Consider the following 23,880-nt stretch of genomic DNA (forward strand, 5'->3'; position numbering starts at 1 on the left):
CCACTATTTAAATTAGCCTCAATGGTTTAATAGGGGTCAAAAACCCCTTCATTCAATAGAATCTTACAAGGTTGTATTGTTCTTTAAATACATTTTTCTATAAATATATATTTGATTTTTTTTAAAATATACTGTATATCTATAAATATGAATATATACACATATAGCTGTATATATATATATATATATATATATATATATATATATATATATATAGATAGATAGTTTTATCTGTGTGAAGAACATTTGAATTTAAAGTATTTGAATTCAAAAGACTTTAAAACACATTAAAATTTAATAAAAATGATTTAGCATGTTTCAAATTATTTAACTGGAGAGGGCTCAAAAGTATACATACTGTATATATACAGTATGCAACCCGCCCCACCCGTAATTTCAACTCGCACTTCGGGGTATTACATATATGGCGCCGGCAGTTCATACAGGGCCGTTAGTTGGATAAACTAGCGATGTCCAGAAATAAGTGTAAATACAAATTTCTGGAGTCGCCAGTGACTTGCGGCACTTTAGAAACTGCTGGCGCCTAAGAAAACTAAAAAAAAAATCTAATCTCCCATAAAAGTCTAACAAGCCTCCCAAAAATAAGCCCGACACGTAAAACCCCTATATCCGCAATCCCCACTCTCACAACTAATAATAAATGTATTAACCACTTAACCGACAACCCCCCACAATGCAATATGCCTAATTAAACTATTAACCTTTATATCCGCCATCAAACCCAAACCGCAAGCAATAACATATGGCTAGATTATGAGTTTTGCGTTACGTGTGAAAAAGCAGCGTTATGGGTTATAACGCTGCTTTTTCACTCCCGCTGGTATTACGAGTTTTGCAGGTTTAGAGGCACTGCACACTTTTTTGGCCGTTCCGCAAATTAACATACGCATTTTGCGTAAAGTCTTTTTTCAATGGGACTTCCATAGCGCTGGTATTACAAGCTTTTTCTGGGAGGCCAAAAAGTGAGCGGTACAGCCTATCCCGCAAGATTCGTAACGCAATCTAACGTCAGTAGTTATGAGTTTTACACTACAAAGCTGTAGCATAAAACTCATAACTAAAGTGCTAAAAAGTACACTAACACCCATAAACTACCTATTAACCCCTAAACCGAGGCCCTCCCGCATCGCAAACAGTAAAATAACATTATTAACACCTAATCTGCCACTCTGGACATCGCCGCCGCCACTATAATAAACATATTAACCCCTAAACCGCCACACTCCCGCCTTGCAAACACTAGTTAAATATTATTAACCCCTAATCTGCCTCCCCTAACAATGCCGCCACCTACCTACATTTATTAAACCTAATCTGCCGTCCCTAAAGTTGCCGCCACTATACTAAATTTATTAACCCCTGAATCTAAGTCTAGCCCTAACCCTAACACCCCCTAACTTAAATATAATTAAAATAAATCTAAATAAAAATTCCTATCATTACCTAAATTATTCCAATTTAAAACGAAATACCTGTAAAATAAACCCAAAGCTAGCTACACTATAACTAATAGTTACATTGTAGCTAGCTTAGGGTTTATTTTTATTTTACAGGCAAGTTTGCATTTATTTTAACTAGGTAGAATAGTTACTAAATAGTTATTAACTATTTACTAACTACCTAGTTAAAATAAATACAAATTTACCTGTAAAATAAACTCTAACCTCTCTTACACTCATACCTAACAGTACACTACAATTAAATTAATTAAATTAATTAAATACAATTAGCTAAATTACAAAAAAAACCCACTAAATTACACAAAATAAAAAAAGAAATTATCAGATATTTAAACTAATTACACCTAATCTAATAGCCCTATCAAAATACAAAAGCCCTCCCAAAAAAATAACCCCCCCAAGCCTAAACTAAACTAAACTACCATTAGCCCCTAAAAGGGTCTTTTGTGGGGCATTGCCCCAAAGAAATCAGCTCTTTTACCTGTAAAAAAAAAATACAAACAACCCCCCAACAGTAAAACCCACCACCCAACAAACCAACCTCCCAAATAAGATAATAACTAAAAAAACCTAAGCTCTCCATTGCCTGAAAAGGGCATTTGTATGGGCATTGCCCTTAAAAGGGCATTTAGCTCTTTTTCAGCCCAAAAGCCCTAATCTAAAAATAAAACCCACCCAAAAAAACCTTAAAAAAACCAAACACTAACCCCCGAAGATCCACTTACAGTTTTGAAGACCGGACATCCATCCTCAAGTCGGGAGAAGTCTTCATTCAAGTGGCAAGAAGTCCTAAATGAAGCCGGGAGAAGTCTTCATCCAAGCCGGTAGAAGTGGTCTGCCAGATGGGCAGAAGTCTTCATCCAGACGGCATCTTCTATCTTCATCCATCCGGCGCGGAGCGGCTCCAACTTCAAGACATCCGGCGCGGAGCGTCCTCTTCTTTCAACGACTAACGACAAATGAAGGTATCTTTAAATGACGTCATCCAAGATGGCGTCCCTTGAATTCCGATTGGCTGATAGAATTCTATCAGCCAATCAGAATTAAAGGTGAGAAAATCCTAATGGCTGATGCAATCCGATCAGCCAATAGGATGAGCTCGCATTCTATTGGCTGATTGGAACAGTCAATAGAATGCAAGCTCAATCCTATTGGCTCATTGGATCAGCCAATAGGATTGAAGCTCAATTCTTTTGGCTGATCGCATCAGCCAATAGGATTTTTTCACCTTTAATTCCGATTGGCTGGTAGAATTCTATTGTATTTTTTTTTTACAGGTAAAAGAGCTGATTTCTTTGTGGCAATGCGGTATGGAGTTAAATTTTGCTCTACGCTCACTTTTTGCCTGATAACGCCGGGTTTATGAAAACCTGTAATACCAGCGCTGTAGGAAAGTGAGCGGTGACGATAACATGCAAGTTATTACCGCACCTCTCATACTGTAAAACTCATAATCTAGCCATAAATTATTAACCTCTAAACCACCAAAGCCCACAATGCAATAAACCTATCAAAGTATTAACCCCTAAACCACCAAAGCCCACAACGCAATAAACCTAACCCCTAACTTAACACCCCCTAAATGAACCCAAGTTATCTAAATTACAAAATACTAAAGTTACTATTAAAATAAAAAAAACTAACACTACTTTAAAGTTAAAAATAAAGTAAGTATAAATTAAAGGGAAAGTCTAATCAAAATTAAAATTCTCGTGTAGAGTGTCTTTTTAAGCTACAATTATAGAAAATAAAAAAAATCTAAGATTAAATAAAATAAAAACAAACAAAATGACCAAATTTTTAAAAATTATACCTAATCCCTATGAAAATAAAAAAGCCCCCCCAAATAAAAACACCCCTACTCTAAGAATAAACTACCAGTAGCCCTTAAAAGGGCTTTTTTTGCAGGGCATTGCCCCAAGATAAACAGCTCTTTTACAACAAAATACACAAAGTCCCCCCTAACAGTAACCCCCCCATCCACCAAACCCCCCAAAATAAAAGAACCTAACACTAAAAAAACAAAACTACCCATTGCCCTTAAAAGGGCATTTGTTGGGCATTGCCCTTAAAAGGGCATTTTGCTCTTTTACTGCCCACCCTAATCTAAATAAAACAAACCCCCCCTTTAAAAAACCCTAAGTCTAACCCCCAGGTTGGTACTCACCGTTCCTGAAGTCCGGCGGAGAAGGTCCTGTTCCAGGCGGTGAAGTCTTCTTCCAAGCAGCGACCTCTTCTTTCTTTTTCCAGGAACATCCGGCATTGAGCAGAGCTGAAGACTGATGACCTCAGAGCTGAAGACAGGCAACCCTGGAACTGTGTCGAGTATCCTCTTTGTACGATCTCTGCCTTACACTGGATAGAGAATCCAAGGTACATGATTAAAAATGGCGTTCCTTGGCTGATTTGATTCTTCAAATTCAAATCAGCCAATAGAATTTCAGTAGTTTATTTTTGAAGGCATTTTCGGGAGTTACAGTGCTCCCATACTCAGCGCAAGGCCTGCTGCGGCTGCCTTGTATGGCGAGGTGAAATGAAGTAAGATTTCTTCATTTTTGTAAGTCCTTGCACTGAATATTGGATTCTGATTTGTGATGCGGTCCCATGTTAGCTTATGGGAGTAAAAATTGTGGGCAACGGGTGAAATCTACGAACGGAACTTGCATGTTACGTCGTATATGTAATACCAAAATCGCGTAAAAACCATATGTAATGGGGCCCTAAGAGTTGTTAGTTTTAACTTTTGGTATTTTAGAAGCTTAATTAAATTGTTCTAAATGGAATTGGAATATGCTGCAAGCTCTGCTGCAGATGTTCATTAGCTGCACGAGAATGGGAGGTAAACTGATTTTAATATTTTATACCTTATAGATAATTATAATGTATCTCAAAAAGGTGAGTGCACGCCTCGCATTTTTGTAAATATTTTATTATATATTTTCATGTAACAACACTGAAGAAACGTCAGTTTGCTACAATGTAAAGTAGTCAGTTTACAGCCTGTATAACAGTGTACATTTGCTGTCCCCTGAAAATAACTCAACACACAGCCATTAATGTCTAAACCATTGGCAACAAAAGTGAGTACACCCCTAAGTGGAAATGTCCAAATTGGGCAAAATTAGAAATTTTCCCTACCCGATGTCATGTGACTCATTAGTGATACAAGGTCTCAGGTGTGAATGGGGAGAAGGTGTGTTAAATTTGGTGTTATCGCTCTCATACTGGTTACTGGAAGTTTAACATGACACCTCATTGCAAAGAACTCTCTGAGCATCTGAAAAAAAGAATTGTTGCTTTACATAAAGATGGCAGAGGCTATAAGAAGATTGCCAAGACCCTGAAACTGAGCTGCAGCACGGTGGGCAAGAATATACAGCGGTTTCACAGAACAGTTTCCACTCAGAACAGGCCTCGCAATGGCTGACCAAAGAAGTTGAGTGCACGTGCTCAGCGTCATTTCCAGAGGTTGTCTTTGGGAAATAGATGTATGAGTGCTGCCAGCATTGCTGCAGAGGTTGAAGGGGTGGGGGGTCAGCCGGTCAGTGCTTAGACCATACGCCGCACACTGCATCAAATTGGTCTGCATGGCTGTCGTCCCAGAAGGAAGCCTCTTCTAAAGATGATGCACAACAAAGCCCACACACAGTTTGCTGAAGACAAGCAGACTAAGGAAATGGATTACTGGAACCATGTCCTGTGGTCTGATGAGACCAAGATAAACTTATTTGGTTCAGATGGTGTCAAGCGTGTGTGATGGCACCATTTGTGAGGAGTACAAAGACAAGTGGTGGTGGGAGTGTCATGGTCTGGGCCTGCATGAGTGCTGCTAGGCACTGGAGAGCTACAGTTCATTGAGGGAACCATGAATGCCAACATGTACTGTGACATACTGAAGCAGAGCATGATCCCCTCCCTTTGGAGACTGGGCCGCAGGGCAGTATTCCAGCATGATAATGACCCCAAACACACCTCCAAGATGATCACTGCCCTGTTAAAGAGGCTGAGGGTAAAGGTGATGGACTTGCCAAGCATGTCTCCAGACCTAAACCCTATTGAGCATCTGTGGGGCATCCTCAAAATGGAGTGGGGGAGCGCAAGGTCTCTAACATCCACCAGCTCCGTGATGTCATCATGGAGGAGTAGAAGAGGACTCCAGCAGCGTATAACAGCCCCATTGATTCCTATGGGGAAATAAAATTTCTGTTTACACCTAACACCCTAACATGAACCCTGAGTCTAAACACCCCTAATCTTACACTTATTAACCCCTAATCTGCCGCCCCCAACATCGTTTCCACCTACATTATATTTTTTAACCCCTAATCTACCGCTCCGGACATTGCCGCCACTATAATAAACATATTAACCCCTAAACCACTGCATCCCGCCTCGCAAACATTAGTTAAATATTATTAACCCCTAATCTGCCATCCTAACATCACTGCCACCTACCTACACTTATTAACCCCTAATCTGCTGCCCCCAATGTCGCCGCCACTATACTAATTTTATTAACCCCTAAACCTAAGTCTAACCCTAAGTCTAACACCCCCTAACTTAAATATAATTACAACCAATCTAAATAAAAATTAATATTATTACCTAAATAATTCGTATTTAAAACTAAATACTTACCTATAAAATAAACCCTAAGATAGCTACAATATAACTAATAGTTACATTGTATCTAGCTTAGGGTTTATTTTTATTTTACAGACAAGTTTATATTTATTTTAACTAGGTAGAATACTTATTAACCCTTTAAGGACACAGCTTTCAGTTTGCTCAATTGTTTTATGACGGAAAAATTCCGTCATATGTCCTTAAGAGGTTAAATAGCTATTTAATAACTACCTAGCTAAAATAAAGACAAATTTACCTGTAAAATAAAACCTAACCTATGTAACACTAACACCTAACACCACACTACAATTAAATAAATTAACTAAATTAAATACAATTAAATAAATTAAATTAAATTAGCTAAATTGCCAAAAACAAACAAACACTAAATTACAGAAAATAAAAAACAAATTACAGATCTTTAAACTAATTACACCTAATCTAATAGCCCTATCAAAATAAAAAAATCCCCTAGCCTAAACTAAACTATCAATAGCCCTTAAAAGGGCATTGCCCCAAAGAAATCAGCTCTTTTACCTATAGAAAAATACAAACTACCCCCCAGCAGTAAAACCCACCACCCACACAACCAAACCCCCCCATAAAAATACAAACTAAAAAACCTAAGCTCCCCATTGCCCTGAAAAGGGCATTTGAATGGGCATTGCCCTTAAAAGGGCAGTTAGCTCTTTTGTGGACCAAAGCTCTAACCTAAAAATAAAACCCACCCAATACACCCTTAAAAAAACTAACACTAACCCCCTGAAGATTCACTTACTGTTCTGAAGACCGGACATCCATCCTCAAGGAAGTGGCAGAAGTCTTCATCCAACTGGGCCAAAGTTCTCAATGAAGCCGGGAGAAGTCTTCATCCAAGCCGGGCGAAGTGGTCCTCCAGACGGGCAGAAGTCTTCATCCAAACGGCATCTTCTATCTTCATCGATCCGACGCGAAGCGGCTCCATCTTCAAGACATCCGATTAGGAGCATCCTCTTCATCCGGAGTCTTCTTACTGAATGACGGTTCCTTTAAATGACGTCATCCAAGATGGCGTCCCTTCGATTCCGATTGGCTGATAGAATTCTATCAGCCAATCGGAATTAAGGTAGAAAAAATCCTATTGGCTGATGCAATCTGCCAATAGGATTGAGCTCGCATTCTATTGACTGATTGGAACAGCCAATAGAATGTGAGCTCAATCCTATTGGCTGATTGGATCAGCCAATAGGATTGAACTTCAATCATATTGGCTGATTTCATCAGCCAATAGGATTTTTTCTACTTTAATTCTATCAGCCAATCGGAATCTAAGGGACGCCATCTTGGATGACGTCATTTAAAGGAACTGTCATTCAGTAAGAAGACTCCGGATGAAGAGGATGCTCTGTGTTGGATGTCTTGAAGATGGAGCCGCTCTGCGTCGGATCGATGAAGATAGAAGATGCCGTCTGGATGAAGACTTCTGCCTGTCTGGAGGACCACTTCGCCCAGCTTGGATGAAGACTTCTCTCGGCTTCATTGAGGACTTTGGGCCGGTTGGATGAAGACTTCTGCCGCTTCCTTGAGGATGGATGTCTGGTCTTCAGAACAGTAAGTGAATCTTCAGGGGGTTAGTGTTAGTTTTTTTAAGGGTGTATTGGGTGGGTTTTATTTTAAGTTAGGGCTTTGGGCCGCAAATGAGCTAACTGCCCTTTTAAGGACAATACCCATCCAAATGCCCTTCTCAGTGCAATGGGGAGCTTAGGTTTTTTTAGTTAGTATTTTATTTGGGGGGTTGGTTGTGTGGGTGGTGGGTTTTACTGTTGGCGGTGTTTGTATTTTTTTTACAGGTAAAAGAGCTGATTTCTTTGGGGCAATGCCCCGCAAAAGGCCCTTTTAAGGGCTATTGGAAGTTTAGTTTAGGCTAGGGGGTTTTTTATTTTGGGGGGGCTTTTTTATTTTGATAGGGCTATTAGATTAGGTGTAATTAGTTTAAAGATCTGTAATTTGTTTATTATTTTCTGTAATTTAGTGTTTGTTTGTTTTTTGTACTTTAGCTAATTTAATTTATTTAATTGTATTTAATTTAGTTAATTTATTTAATTGTAGTGTAGTGTATACCCACTTCCCAGCCGACCTAACTGTAAGCTGACAGCCCATACTCCGGCGGCTTCTCTTTTGAGGGGACTCACCTGACCTGTTTTTCCTCGGGGGCTACATCGGACAGTGCCGCCTGGACAGATAACAGCAGAGGCCTCCGATCTACAAAGTGCTGCAAACTTTTGGCACGAAAGTCCACCATTGCTGGATTTCCATGTCGGGCCTAGTCCCGGTGACTCATAACCCCAGGCCTGGACTACACACAGCGGGTAAGACTCCTATTTAAGTGTATAAAAAGTAACCGCTAACCGTAAGCAGCAATACAGTATAAAAAGAGTGATAACGAACACAGAGGAAGGTCACAATATAAGCCTACCGTTTGTAACCTTAAGAGAAAAGGAAGATGCACTTTATTCTGTCTGGGATGCAGTAACAACAACACCCAGTAAAAGACATAATGACTATTTGTATATACTGTGCACTTCCAGGACATGTAATTACGTCTGGAGGAGGCTGTTTTAAAGGGTGATTGCACTGCTAAATAGAAGATTCAGCTCCTCTATTCCATATCAGGAAAAATAATTAAGGTTCCTGTCTCAGATCCACGGTAGCAAACTGCGGGCTCTGAGATACAAGCAGGCCTCTACAAGCTGAATGACCTATCCATTACTAAACAACTTAGGAGGAATGAAGATTTGTGGGTAGTTGTGCTAATAAGAAATATGCCCACTTAGGTCCTACATGTTGGTATACAAGGTGTTAAATATGCTTTAATATACAGCGACTCACTGACAGCAACATAAGATAACTCATCAGTTCTTGTTTTAATGGCATGTTAGAGTCACCCTGTACTTGGACAAGCGACACTACTAGCAACCATTTACTCTCATACAATGAAAGGGAAAACACAATCAGTCAAAGATTGTCTATCCAAGGCACAAGCAAAAAAGAAGTCTATGATTCAAAACAAAGGTATTAATCAAGAGGGAGACATGTCAGATCATATACTAGACACCAGTTCTGAAGAGCCACCACAACCCTCAACTAATACCCTGGTCCAGCAAATTAAAGAAGTATTCCAGATAGAATTGAAAGCGGCAATACAAGATATCAGAAACGATATAAAAGAAATTGGCCAGAGAACCTCTGAGCTGGAGGACAAAGTAACGGAAATTATTGAAGAAATCCCAATCATACAGAACTCTGTCCAAACTCAACATGATAAAATAGAGCAAATAGAATCACAACTCGAAGACCTGGAAAATAGATCTAGGAGGTCTAATGTTAGAATCAGAAACCTACCTGAGACATATGATAAGCTTAATGAGGTCCTACTCAGAATCCTGCGACGGCTGCTACCAGAAGTGGAGGAGAATATGTTCATAACTGACAGAATCCATAGAGCCTTGAACAAACCTAATATTCCAAATACACCTAGGGATGTGATCCTTAAGTTCCACTACTACACTACCAAAGAGCAACTCCTTCAGGTCACCAGAACACAACAACACATAGAATTTGAGGGACACCAACTTCAATTTTTTGCTGATTTATCTCCCATCACACTACGTAAGAGAAGGGAACTCAAGCCAATCACCATGGCTCTCACAAAAGCACGAATTAGATACAGGTGGTCCTTCCCATTTAGACTTGTGTTTCTGTTTAATAAATCCACCTACTCCTGCACCTCCGTTGAGGAGGGAACAGACTTACTTCGACGATTACAACTTAGGGAAGAGGATTCTCCCATGCCATTGCCGCCTAGTACACCAAGGAAACAGATACAACAAATGTGGAACAGAGTTCCTAGAGGTCCAAACCCACACAGCAGGCCTGATGATACTTTGAGCATAGAACCAACCCATCAATCCCAGGCTACAACTAACCGATAAAAGATTCTGCCTCAGGTGCTTCTTAGAGACTGTAAGCTGGACACTAGTGAGTGTCATGTGTTCCGCCCCACGCTGCAGAACTTATGAGAGACATCTTAGATTTGAGAGTCCGTGATCTATCTATAAACTATATGACTAATGTCTCCATGGTCAAACAGCTGCCCAGCAGAGAGGCAGCTCCCTTAGATTTATAGTTCTGTTTAGTTTAGTTTATTTACACTAGTTTATTTACACTAGTTCAGTTTAATGTGGAGTGGCACAGTAACCCCATCACTGGCAACAGGCGGCCCCTTTTGGTCCCACTAAAATACATCCATGCCGCATCTATATGCTATTAGTTTATTAAGTTAGTCACCGATAGTACAGTTAGTTTGTAAACCAAGGCGAGCATAGGCTCACATATTGTTACCTGCCTATATTAATAGACTCTATCTAAATTAATCTAGTCTGTTGTTCTTGTTCCATATAGAACTAAATCATTTGTCGCTGTTAATGATATTGTTCATACACCTTGTAACCAATGTTCATATATATAGGGAAACTAGGTATCTCGCACCGATACTAATGTTTGTATTTGTACGTAATGTTCTGTTCACAGTTTATATTTTTCTCTTTTCTTCAGTTCTTTTCTATCCTTCTTTGAGCACCTGGGGGACCGTGACTATGAGACAAAGATGGTGGTATAATGCACTAATACTACAAGGTAGGAGCGGGACGTCTCACAGACAGCATTTGATCTGGCCTTTTCATGTCACTATTAGATTACGTATTAGCTTAACAATCCTACTACATAATGTCAATTAACATACTGTCCCATAATGTACGAGGGCTTCACTCACACGTCAAAAGAAAAAAAGCCATTGCAGAATACAAAAGCAAACAGGCACATATTATACTGTTACAGGAAACCCACTTTACTTCCACACAAAACCCAAAATACTGGGACAAAGCCTTCCCGATACAATACCACTCTTTCGGTCAAAAGAAAAAGAGAGGAGTCTCTATTATTCTGCATGCATCCCTAAATTTTCAGGAAGAAGAAGTAATTAGAGATCCAGAGGGTAGATTTATAATACTTAGGGGGAGAATTCATGGGAACTCAATAGTATTGGGAAACATATATGCCCCGAACGATAATCAGGGTCATTTCCTAGCTAAAATCAGTAAACTCTTAACCTCATGGAAAAAACACAAAATTATTCTTGGGGGGGACTTTAATCTCACACTAAATGACAGGATGGACAGATCCCCTATCACAGGGCTGCCCTCAAAAAAAATATTGAGCGATTTTATCCCAGATCACAACCTGTTAGACGTTTGGAGAATCCATAATTTAGGGGTTAAGAACTACACATACTATTCTGCAGCCCACAATTCTTTCTCCAGAATTGATTATATTTTTGCTAGTCAGATCCTATGTCCACTGATAACCTATGCAAATATAGCGCAAACCAGCTGGTCCGACCACTCTATTGTGGAAATGTCAGTTAAAGGTCTGTTCGACCCCTCTAGAGACAGATCCTGGTCCTTGGACCCTTCGCTCTTAAGGAATGAAATCATATGTCAAAAACTCACCCAACAAATTAGCCACTTTTGGGCAGTTAACAAAAATTCAACTCCGAACCCTCTATATATTTGGGGTGCATTCAAAGCCTTCCTTAGAGGTGTCTTAATTCAAGAGAAAGCAAACTTAAATAAGCAGAAAAAACAAATAATTGTAGAGAGGAAACAAGAGCTCGAAGAGCTCAATACACAAGTAATAGCGGATAGAAACCCCAACTTAATTAAATTAATTGCATCCAAGAAGCGATAGCAAATCTGAGGATGGTTGATGCTCAGTATTTTATTTATGCAAACAAACCTGACAGAATGCTTGCCAGAAAAATTTGAAATATTACTAGATCATCTTCCATCCCTCAGATACAGACTACATCAGGTTCCATAATTAACGATCCCCAGCGCATCGCCAACTCTTTTGCGGACTTTTACCAGTCTCTATATCAATTACCAAAGAGCCATACAGAATCTAGAAGAAATAAAATACGGGAGTTTCTGAAAGAGTGCCATTTACCCACCCTTGAAACAGCAGCTTTAGATCAGTTGAATGCTCCCATTACGACCCAGGAAATCATTATAGCTATTAAACAACTTAAAAGCAACAAAGCTCCTGGGCCTGATGGCTATTCAGGTAGCTTCTACAAAAAATTCTCGATAGACCTAGTCCCCCACTTAGCGGAGATGTTTAACTATATAATGAAGGGGGGCACAATCCCGAATGATCTATTAACAGCCAGAATTTGCGTGGTTCCTAAACCGGGGAAAGATAAGTTCCACTGTAAAAATAATAGACCAATATCACTCATAAACTTAGACCTCAAACTCCTTACTAAAATTATGGCCACAAGACTGAACTCACATATTTCCAAACTAATAGTAAATGACCAGGTGGGATTTATTATGGGGAGGGAGGCTCCTGACAACGTGCGTAGGGTTATTGATCTTATCAGTTTTGCAACAAACGAAAAAGTGCCTTCTCTGTTCCTCTCTTTGGATGCAGAGAAGGCCTTTGATAGGATTCATTGGGACTACATGCTTGAGACTCTCTCGCAGTTCGGCATATTGGGCTCCTTCGTTAAAGCAATTCAAGCCATATACACCAGTCCGACGGCGTATCTTAGGGTAGCAGGATACCAATCTAAAAGAATACATATTCATAATGGCACCAGGCAGGGATGTCCCCTGTCGCCCTTGCTCTTTGCTATATGTATTGATCCTTTAGCAGCAAACATTAGAAACCAGAGTAATATAGCAGGAATAATGGTAGGCAAAACAGAACACAAACTCTTGTTGTTTGCCGATGACATCATATTAACAATAAGTAAACCCCTGCTGTCCCTCCCAATCCTGTACGATCTCCTATCTCACTTTGGCACCCTATCAGGATACAAAATTAATAATGACAAGTGTGAAGCCATTGAGGTGCACCTTCCTCCCCATACCAAAAAATTATTGGAGATAGATTTTGACTTCAAATGGGCCACCAAAGCAATTAAATACCTAGGAGTCTTAATTCCTTATAACCTTGACAACTTATACAAACTCAACTACCCCCCTTTATACAAATACCTGCATAAAGAAATGAAGATATGGAGCACATATAAAATTTCATTCTATGGAAAGATGGTAGTTAGTAAGATGGTGATACTTCCAAAACTATTATATCTCTATTATATCTCTATTAGATCATTGCCTATAGATATCCCCTCAAAAGATCTTAAGAGAGTCCAAAAACAGACGTTGGAATTTATTTGGGCTAATAAAAAAGCGAGAATAAACAGGAAGACCTTATTGATGCCTAAAACTGAAGGGGGGTTGGGAGTCCCTGGCTTACAAACTTATTTTAAGGCCGCTAGGCTAGCTCAAACAGCGCTCCTACACAATTCTAAGAGTGACTTAGCATGGGTTCAGATAGAGAGTGACATGTTAAATTTACACCCGGTTTATCAGATTTTCTGGACCTCAAAAAAAGACAGACCAGACTCATGGAAAAGATTTATATCAATTGCGCATACGATAGGGATCTGGGATAGGCTACAAAACAAGTATAAGCTAATTCCTGTGGGCTCACCTCTCACACCATTATCCCTATTTCCAGACAAACACGACAACAAAGATAAAATTGGCACGATTTGGGCTAACAAAGGCCTATATAGGATAGCTGACACATCCTGTAACTCTGAGTCGATCTCGTTCCAACAGTATAACTCTCTTCCACCCTCTACACCACACTCCTGGTTTCATTACTTTCAATTAAAAGCTAAGATAGAGGAAGCACGTAGATTACGAGATCCAAACAGCACCACTCTGTATGAGAAACTCTGCAGCTCTACCTCTAGGACAAGAGGTACAATCTCTAGCCTATATCAGTTTTTGTTCACTAAGCAGCGATCAGAGAAACCATACTACATTAAAAAATGGGAAAAAGAGGCTAACCTTTCTTGGGACTTAACAGAATGGGCAAACATAATCCAAAAAGGTTTAGCCTGCTCCATAAGCGCAAATCTAAAGGAGAATTATATTAAGGTAGCATACAGATGGTACAATTACCCAGGTAGATTCAAACATCTCCAATTAGAAACAGAGTTAGAAGGTCCACCTCGGTGTTACCATGGCTGCCCATCAGAGGGCACATATACCCACATGTGGTGGGAGTGTCCTGAAAGTGCTAGAATTTGGGAGGCGACTTCGGATTTATTGAGTAAGATTTTTAACAAGCAGATTACATTAAATATAGAGCAGGCTCTCTTGCATTCCCAGGACTTCACACAGGACTTCACAAACACTCCTTAAAACTAGTGAATATTATCTGCACGGCTGCTAGAACGGTAATTGCGAAATATTGGAAAACAACTGTACCCCATTACGATATCATATTAAATAAAATTAGATTCTATCACCAGATGGAAAGCATAGCATCTACTTTACTAGATAAAAGACAGGAATTTCTACAGATATGGGAGGAGTGGATAGTATGGGAAGATACAGTCAGATTGCAAACCAGAAGATCCTTAGACATCAGAATCAATTAAGAAACCAGGTTCTTTAGGAAAACTACCCCACAGGTGCTCAAACTCTTCTTACTCCTTTCTCTCCCTCTTCTCTTCTCCTCTTCTCCAGAGGTCCTCTTTTTACTACGTTTCCTCTTCTCTATATTATAAATGCAATTGATCGTTAAGGAAGTCTTTTCATGTTCAACATAAGAAGTCAGAGGGCCAATATGTATTATCCCTAAGTACCAACATTGTATGCAGTACCACCATATCATATCTGTTATGTGGTGAGCGCTTAATATGTATTGTTAAGTTATGTGATGTATTCTAACTATATTCTGCAAATGTTTTGTTTGGCATATGTTGAGACTTCTTTGACAATAAAAAAATATTTACAATTAATTGTAGTGTAGTGTTAGGTGTTATTGTAACTTAGGTTAGGTTTTATTTATTTTTTTTATTTTTTTTTTAAATATTCTTTATTATGGTTTCAAGAAAAGGCAAACATACAAAAATAGTCATTGGAAGAAAATACAAATACAGTGAATAATTACATTGCATGACATAGCGTAATTTTAAAATACACAACAATTGCCTCTGAAACTATAAACCCACTGGGCAATTTAAAGGGCCACACTAGGGCCTTATAATGATGCGAGACTGACATAGTTATAGTAGGTAAAATCAAATAAATTGAGATCTCTCTTGGATCTCAGGTGAGAAACCCTTTTTTACTTGTTTAATTATGTATTATTAACAGAAGGTGCGAAACAAACCTGCAGAGCTGTGGGAGAAAAATTTGGACCTTATCGCATTGCGCTGCAGGATATATGAGTATGAGCATGGGAAGGGTGCGGTACAAGCGAGATACACCGCTAAGATAGCCCTCCTAGGTTAGGAGGTATATTATTTGAAAACAATTAGGATGGGGATGAGGGGGGGAGGAGGTGGGAATAATAATAATATAAACTAGGTAGATATATAAGAGAGCCGTTAGTTATTAGAGAGAGTGGGAAACATCTCTACGAAATGGCTTAAAATAGACAGGCTACAATACATCAAAGCATTATGTCAGAGTGAGCGAGAGATAAATAAGTATGGATTAGAGCGATCTCCTGTTCCATAAAGCCCAAGGGTCTAAGATGTTGCGGATAGCAAGGGTCATGTAGCTCCAAAATAGCATGCAAGGGGGAGTGGTTGTAAATCTATATATTAATGCAGGTCCAGCCTGCGTCAGAAAACAAGCTCTCCTATGATAACTAAGTTCTGTACATACCATAGATATTAGTAATCAGCATGGCTATAGCACTCTTATGTAAGCGTTTAGGCCTAAGCAATATTTAGATCCCCTGACTTTGCTATGGTTGGAATGAGGATAATCCAGCACCGGCTTCAAACCCCAAGATAGAGGGTACTCCTTTGGAGTGACTGCCACACTCCCAGCAATAGAGTATGAAAAAGAAAAATAAGGGTAACTCCTCTTGTAAAAATCACAAAATATTTTTATTAGACAGGATCAGACACAGAACACCACAACGTTTCGGGGTCAGTCCCCCTTAGTCATGTGATAACAAACATACACACCACACCTGTTTAAATAGGCTGGGCCAGGTAATTGTTTCATCATATTAACTCTTTCAATTCTTTATAATGACAATGGCCCATTAGTATTAATGCTATACTGACCCCTACTGGTCAAGGGTGGCGTGACATGCAAAATTAAAATAAACTTGAAATATAAGAAAGCCTCAAGAAAATATTTACATGTTTACATTATTCAATTAGACTAATATACAGACATAAAAGAAATTGCAACATGTTATAAAATGTATGTTTCACATTATATTACATTCTGCAAAGCTGGAGAAAGATCAATAACTTCCAAAATCAAAATTAGATTGAATCAAATAACAAGAAGGGACTGTCCCTTTTATTTTTTAAAGGCAGAAACACTATCTCAAATTAAAAAGATGTCTATATATAAAGAGGAACAGAGAGTAATAACTCATTGAACCTCAAAAGGACTGTCCCTTTTAATTGCTAAAAATGGCTCTATCTTAAATAAAAGGATGTCTATATATAGAGAGGAGCAGAGAGTGAGAACTCATTGAACCTCAAGATGAAGAGTTTTTGGCATATAAATATACATGCTATACATCCTATACATCCATGTAAAGAGGGGCAAGCAGGGCATCAATAGAAAATAGACCAGTCAATTTCACGGTTCATTCCCTTCGGTTCCAAGGTATCCAACTTAAAAATCCAATAGGATTCCCGTTGTTTCAGTAACAGAGACCTGTTACCGCCCCGTCTTGGAGTCTTAACGTGGTCGATAACTTGGAAGCGAAGTTGGCTCACATGATGCCCAGCTTGCAAAAAGTGATATGCTACTGGGGCAGTTAATACCTTGCACCTGATATTACTTTTATGCTCCGTGATGCGGTCCCCTACCCGTCTAGTGGACTCGCCCACATAGGCGCGCCCACACGGACACTTTATCAGATAGATTACAAAGTTAGTATTGCAGGTATAATAATCCTTGAATTTGAATTTATACCCGGTTTGAGGATGTACAAAATGTGGACTTTTGATTATGGAGCTACAGTTAATACAGCTCAAACAGGGAAAACAGCCCAAATTCTTTTTAGTGATGTATCCTTGTTGGGGTGATCTGCCAGAGCCCACATCAGCTTTAACAAGTGAATCTTTCAGACTTTTATTCCGTTTGTATGCTGGCATTGGGCAATGGTAGAACTCCTCAACATTGGGTATACAGTTTTGTAGAATTGGCCAGTGTTTGCGAATTATTCGAGTGATTTGCTGACTTTGTCTGCAATAGCTAGAGACAAAAAACAATCTCTTTTCCTTATCATGATGAGGTTTGGTTTTGAATAGCGTGTCTCTATCAATTGCAGCCACTGTCTGTATAGTGTCATGTACCAATTTCGTGGGATAGCCTCTTTGAATAAATTTGTCCCCCATCTCAGATAGTCTAATCATGGATTTATCAGGATCATCTACAATCCTTTTGACACGAAGCATTTGGCTTCGTGGAAGTGATTTTACAAGGGGTAATGGATGAGCACTGTCATAATGAAGAAGGCTATTTCTGTCAGTTGCTTTTCTAAATATGTCAGTTGTGAAACCCATACCTTGTTTGGTCACAGTGACATCTAAGAAGTCAATACTAAATTTACTCCACACAAGTTTAAACTGTATATTGTTAGTAGAAAGATTTAAATCAGTTACAAATGATTCCAGGGCCCCTCTTTACATGGATGTATAGGATGTATAGCATGTATATTTATATGCCAAAAACTCTTCATCTTGAGGTTCAATGAGTTCTCACTCTCTGCTCCTCTCTATATATAGACATCCTTTTATTTAAGATACAGCCATTTTTAGCAATTAAAAGGGACAGTCCTTTTGAGGTTCAATGAGTTATTACTCTCTGTTCCTCTTTATATATAGACATCTTTTTAATTTGAGATAGTGTTTCTACCTTTAAAAAATAAAAGGGACAGTCCCTTCTTGTTATTTGATTCAATCTAATTTTGATTTTGGAAGTTATTGATCTTCTCCAGATTTGCAGAATGAAATATAATGTGAAACATACATTTTATAACATGTTGCAATTTCTTTTATGTCTGTATATTAGTCTAATTGAATAATGTAAACATGTAAATATTTTCTTGAGGCTTTCTTATATTTCAAGTTTATTTTAATTTTGCATGTCACGCCACCCTTGACCAGTAGGGGTCAGTATAGCATTAATACTAATGGGCCATTGTCATTATAAAGAATTGAAAGAGTTAATATGATGAAACAATTACCTGGCCCAGCCTATTTAAACAGGTGTGGTGTGTATGTTTGTTATCACATGACTAAGGGGGACTGACCCCGAAACGTTGTGGTGTTCTGTGTCTGATCCTGTCTAATAAAAATATTTTGGGATTTTTACAAGAGGAGTTACCCTTATTTTTCTTTTTCATACTCTTTTGCTATGGTTGGACACATAAATTAGCTATACTTTTAATTTAGGGGAGGGGACTTAAAGAAGTTAGGGTTATATATGCATAGTAATATTACTCTGATCTCTGACTAAGATAAAGAGAGTGAAAAATTACACTGTTGCAGCAACCTTCAGCGAGGATACATAGGGACATAGAAAACATCCAAACTAGAATATAGTTAAACCTTTGAAATTGGCTTATTTAAGATAGTGTTAGAATGTGAGAACCCGCACCTGGGCATGGGCCCTATGCCCACGAGCAGGTGAAACACTTAAATTAGGGGTTAGGAACATCTAAATAGTAAGTTGTTCTATAACACTAACCTGGTTATTAAAATGATTTTATGTTGGGGTTATCTGTGTGTGTAAGAGCGCGCGTCGCTGCTAACTTGGGAGAGCTATGTAATGTGACAGAAGAGGGCTAATCAGTAAGATATTGTGAACCCATCAGGGGTTACATAGGTAAATAAGTAATCTGCAAAGGGTAGCTCACTATGTGTACAAAAAGGCATCTTAAAGCAGTCCCAAGTGATATATAATTTAAGCTAGGTTTAAATAGATACATGCTGTGTTTGAGGTAAAAAAAAATCTCTGCTCCCTTCCAGTGGTAACTACACTAGCCAACAAAAAGGGTATAAGTGAAAAAAGGATCAGAGTGTAATATATAGTGCTATAGGTGATTTAAATGATTTAGAGCTATAATGCAAGGTAGAGCATATCAACTAAAGCAACTTCCAGATGATTATTTCTAGGTAGGTGAGAAATACAAACAAAGAAATGTAGCGGTGCAATATTTCACATAATAGATCAACCATGTAGAGATACAAACTTTGCTCAATAACGAACAGAACCTATATACAATGTGAATGTGAGAGAAGATTGGAGGCAAACATATACCAATAATATGAGTGTAAGAATATGTCCCCATAGAGAGCTAATCTGCTTCATGTTGTAGAAGCGTGTGTCCCTTCTTTTGTAAGTTCACCCTACCAGTACCTTTATGAAACTTTTAAAACATTCAACTTGGGTGCAAAATGAACTGATGTATCCCATACACAGTCCAAAGTCCAGTAGCAAGAGGGTGCAAAAAGTCTCTCCCGAAAAGGCCTGCTGCCATCGGCCTTATGGGATGGCTGCAGTCCAGATATGAGATGTTAAGGACACTGACAAAAAATCCTCTCTCCTCTTAAGGCTTACCTTTTCTAGGGCCACATGGAACATGCCATGTCTTGAGATAGTCTGGAGCACCACCTGGGTCCCAGCCTCTCAGAAGGAAGAAAATTGTGCAGAGTGCTATATGGATCCGCAATGGAGCTGGCAAGGTAAACGGGCAACTGCCGAGAACATCTTCCATCTTGCCGGGTGCCCCATGTTGAGCAAGGTGAGCAGCCATATCTCCTAAAACCGCCTCTGTTACACACGAGTGGGACAGTGTCTTATCGCTCTCCGGGCTAAACTTAAATGCCGCTCCATGGCCGTGGTCAGGGCCCAGCGCAGACAGGCTCTTAGCAAGAGAAGAGGGGGAGACTTTCTGCCGGTCTAAAAAGGCGGCTTCGGCAACTGCCCGATGCGTAGGTGTAATGTCGGGTAAGTAGTTGTCTGCTGTGTTGCGAGTTTCGCTTCCTCCCGGAGCCCGGGCACCCGGCGTAGGTTTATCTGCTGTTGTGGTGAAGAGCCTAGGGAAAAATGCCTCTAGCAGTCTGTGCGAGGCCTCAATATAGCCCCATGCTGTCAGCTCACAGTCCACTTCGGCCGCCATTTTCCTGTATAAAGGGGTTAAGGCCACTGCTGATATCCGTACCGTAACTGGTTCTCGACACTTCAATTCAGATGACTGGATTCAGGTATTAAGCCGGTATATAGATATTGTGAGTTGCTAGGTCCGCTATAACAAGCATATGCCTCTCAAAAGCTCCGCCAGAAATCTCCCGCTGCGTGGTTGCAGTATAAGGCTTAAACTTGGGTCAATTTCAATATAAAAGTTCCCATACTTGGACAACAGGATCCTTTATGTAGAGAGCTATCAGGGGTCTTCAGACAAATCGTAAAAATATATATAAACTTATATTTTGACCCCTAATGCCTAAATTTAGAGCCAGAGCTCCTGTGAAACACGTCTGGTAGTTTAGATAGTTGGCTCCGCCCCCCAGGTTAGGTTTTATTTTACAGGTCAATTTGTATTTATTTTAGCTAGGTAGTTATTAAATAGTTAATAACTATTTAGTAACTATTCTACCTAGTTAAAATAAATACAAACTTGCCTGTAAAATAAAAATAAACCCGGGGGCGGAGCTTGGCCGCACAGGAATATGGCTGCTTGAAGAGATAGCTCCGGTGCCCTAAGTTCCCTTGCCGATTACAAATGGGTGTAATAATATTTATATCAGCTTAACTCTCAGCCGTAGTAGCCACAGAAACACCTTTAATCACTTTTGGGGTGTTTTATGCGGAGAAAGCAAGCGCACAGTAAGAGCGGCATAGAAAAGACTCCTCTACGCAGCAAGGCCTATCAACTCTCAAGCACCGGAACTCTGCCGCGATACTATCCTTATAATAGGAACCCCCAACAGCACTCCAGTAACAGAGGAGCCGAGACACGACAGATCACAAACCCTGCAGGTCCAGCACTGTGAGTACTTACCGCACGAACCAGCCCCAGAACACCACCCGCACTCACGGATTTACCGGGGACTACCCATGAGCACCGGAACTCTGCCGTGACATTATCCTTACAATAGGAATCCCCAGCAGCACTCCAGTAACAGAGGAGCCGAGACACGACAATCCACAAGCCCTGCAGGCCCAGCATTGTGAGTACTTATCGCACGAATCGGCCCCAGAGCACCACACGCACTCACGGACTTACTGGGGATTAACCACGAGCACAAAACACCAGAAGGGGAGAAACCGGAGTAAAAACTAAAGCACATTTAAAAGGTGAGCCCCTCAAGCAATATTGCCCGATCTTTTAAACAGACAGGCTGACCGCTACCGAGACCAGATCTAGCTGAGAAACATAGAAGCCAATCACCTCATTAAAAAAAAAAAAAAAAAAACAGAACAACGGCCTCATAAGTTCACTAATAAAAGGGGTTAAAATAACAATAGAGGGATAACTAACAAGAGAAGCCAATAAGGAGAGGATCACTCCAGAAAATATAAAAAATAATAAAAAATAAATAAAACAATCATTAAAACAAAAAGAAAAGAAACTGAATCAGACACACGATCTAATACTGACCGGAAGATCCCCTACTCTTGCACTACCTAAAGCAGAACTGTTCTGTACACATATTACTCATAGAGCTTCACAGTGCTGTAAACCAAGACATAACTACCAGGTTCTTGTTTTTTTTTACGACAACAGCCACACTCCCAAGGCTGTTGTACAGACATAGGTGGAAGAGAATTCAGCAGCACTACTTGTGTACCAAAAAAAAAAAAAAAAAGCACACCACTTTGAAGTAGAACAAATAAATAAAAAGAACATAAAAAGACAGAGGCTTCACAGATCTCATGCAACCTGTAATGCCTAACAAAAGGATCACTAAAATGAATAAAGACTACAAAACATCTACCATGAGCAATTACTTAAAACCAGCTGAGTCAGCACCAAAACCCTCAAGTGAAACATCTATAAAGCACAGCCATGAGGCAGAAACACAAGCCACCATGGGCTATCCAGACACCTCACAATATGTTACCAAGAATGACCTCAAATACTTTGCCTCTAGAGAGGATATAAGGGAAGCCATGCAGGAAGTAAAAGACATGTTTAATGAATTTAAGAAAGATATCACAGTCCTAGAACATAAAGTCTCAACCATAGAAAAGAAACAGGAAATCCAGCAGTCAGAAATGCGAACCCAATCCGACAACACACAAATGCATGCTGATATGATACACAACCTAATGGAAAGAATGGAGGACCTGGAAAACAGGAGCCGCAGGAACAACCTGCGGATCCGAGGAATCCCTGAATCAATCCCTCCAGACGCCCTGCAAGGGCACCTACAAAGTCTCTTCCGGACAGCAAAAAGCACGCCGTCTGCACCAGAGGTTCCTATAGAAAGGGCCCACCGTGCCCTGCGCCCAAGACCACCGGCCAAAGCACCGCCGAGAGACGTGATTGTAAGACTATTGTCATTCAGGGATAAAGAAGAAATACTCAAAGGGGCAAGGAACATAACACCTCTCACGCATGCTGGGATAGAAATACAGATATACTCGGACATATGCCCTGCTACTCTACAAAAAAGAAAAGACTTGAAATTTATTACGGCAGTCTTGAGAGAAAATGGCATCCCCTACAGGTGGGGCTTCCCCACATGCATCGTAGCCACAAGAAATAACACCACATCAGTGTTCCGCTCTTTGGATGACTTACCACACTTCAATAACTCTCTTAATTTGTCAATCAAACTTCCTCCGGCATTGGAGCAATTGCAAAATCCACCCGCTGCTGCTGAAGAATCAGCGGCTGATGATACTCTGTAATTTGAAACACACAATCACCTAAAGCCGGATTAACTCTTTTGATAAGGTTGGGTAGAGATGTGCTGGTCCTCCGGCTTAGCCTGATCTGAAGAAATATGAACTCTATCACCAGAGACTATTTCGGACTGAGTAAGATCTATAATTCCCTGGTGACCTGAACATTAATACCACCCTCTCATCTCCAAGATAAGTGGAACACATGTTCACCTCTTACCTTATGTTGTGATGTACTGCTTAATGTTTTTGTATTCATTGAAATCACACCCACACACAGAAGACACAAAATACACTGTTTTAGGAACCAAGGGTGGAAAGGAGCTTAGCACACACATGGACCAGCCGTAATACCCCACATAATAATCTCAACCATATCCACTCCACACACACTACTACGACTGATTTTGTTCACACATACACCCACTTAATACATAACCTTACACAATATCTAATTTTCATAGGCAAGGAACTAGGGCCTTCACCCCTAGAAAGTTTTACGGTTACTGTTTGACTGTTTTCTTCGGACTTGATAAATTTGTTTGTCTTTTCATTTTGCTGCACTGTCCTATAAGGATTTTCTCCATACAGGTTTGACTGCCACGGGTGGAGGTAAGTACATTCATATTCTCACTTAACCCGCCACTGGGTACTACATCACAGATCTAGTGACACCTTCCTTTCCCTATATCCCCCGACCCAACTACCCCTACCCCCCCTCCTCACACCAATCACGCTCTTGTCTTAAC

This window comes from Bombina bombina, chromosome 1 (assembly GCF_027579735.1).
Source record: "Bombina bombina isolate aBomBom1 chromosome 1, aBomBom1.pri, whole genome shotgun sequence".
Taxonomy (NCBI): Eukaryota; Metazoa; Chordata; class Amphibia; order Anura; family Bombinatoridae; genus Bombina; species Bombina bombina.